The sequence below is a fragment of the Triticum aestivum genome, unplaced genomic scaffold (assembly GCF_018294505.1).
Source record: "Triticum aestivum cultivar Chinese Spring unplaced genomic scaffold, IWGSC CS RefSeq v2.1 scaffold21582, whole genome shotgun sequence".
NCBI classification, from domain to species: domain Eukaryota; kingdom Viridiplantae; phylum Streptophyta; class Magnoliopsida; order Poales; family Poaceae; genus Triticum; species Triticum aestivum.
In genome coordinates this window covers 1-991 of record NW_025295910.1, presented here as the reverse complement: position 1 = coordinate 991, position 991 = coordinate 1, and the positions used below count along the sequence as shown (strand labels likewise).

Here is a 991-nt window from a genome sequence, read left to right as displayed (position 1 = left end):
TCTGATGGGATCCGGTGCTTTAGTGCTGGTATGATCGCATCCGACGTGTTACCCCCGTCTTCGTCCCTTATGCTTGCCCCTCCCAGCTCCACTACACACACGATTGCACATTCCTTTGGCCGCTCCCGCTCAACTACGGAGACGAGTTTTACCACGGTTCAACTGCACCAGTGCCTATTTACCATGGTTTCGACCCCTTTCAAAACACGCTTGCCGCCGCTAGACGCGTGAATAATGAGCAGCGAGCTAAAACTTACCGTAAACGTGCAAAATAATAAAACGTGCTAAACATACGTCGCGCTCGTGCGTTTTGTTTTGCACGCGGTGCAAAAAAATTAAAAAGGGAATGCAACACGCGGACTTCCCAGGAGGTCACCCATCCTAGTACTACTCTCGCCCAAGCACGCTTAACTTCGGAGTTCTGATGGGATCCGGTGCTTTAGTGCTGGTATGATCGCATCCGACATGTTACCCCCGTCTTCGTCCCTTATGCTTGCCCCTCCCAGCTCCACTACACACACGATTGCACATTCCTTTGGCCGCTCCCGCTCAACTACGGAGACGAGTTTTACCACGGTTCAACTGCACCAGTGCCTATTTACCATGTTTCGACCCCTTTCAGAACACGCTTGCCGCCGCTAGACGCGTGAATAATGAGCAGCGAGCTAAAATTTACCGTAAACGTGCAAAATAATAAAACGTGCTAAACATACGTCGCGCTCGTGCGTTTTGTTTTGCACGCGGTGCAAAAAAATTAAAAAGGGAATGCAACACGAGGACTTCCCAGGAGGTCACCCATCCTAGTACTACTCTCGCCCAAGCACGCTTAACTTCGGAGTTCTGATGGGATCCGGTGCTTTAGTGCTGGTATGATCGCATCCGACATGTTACCCCCGTCTTCGTCCCTTATGCTTGCCCCTCCCAGCTCCACTACACACACGATTGCACATTCCTTTGGCCGCTCCCGCTCAACTACGGAGACGAGTTTTAC

At 51.3% G+C, this 991-nt stretch overlaps 2 non-coding genes across 2 annotated transcripts; both read right to left on the bottom strand.

Annotated features, from left to right (window-relative positions):
• Positions 1-343: 343 nt before the first annotated feature.
• Positions 344-462, bottom strand: LOC123179049 (5S ribosomal RNA). The gene has a single exon (XR_006490064.1). It is a non-coding gene; the product is annotated as a 5S ribosomal RNA (ribosomal RNA).
• Positions 463-762: 300 nt separating this feature from the next.
• LOC123179048 (5S ribosomal RNA) lies at positions 763-881 on the bottom strand. The gene has a single exon (XR_006490063.1). It is a non-coding gene; the product is annotated as a 5S ribosomal RNA (ribosomal RNA).
• Positions 882-991: the final 110 nt, after the last annotated feature.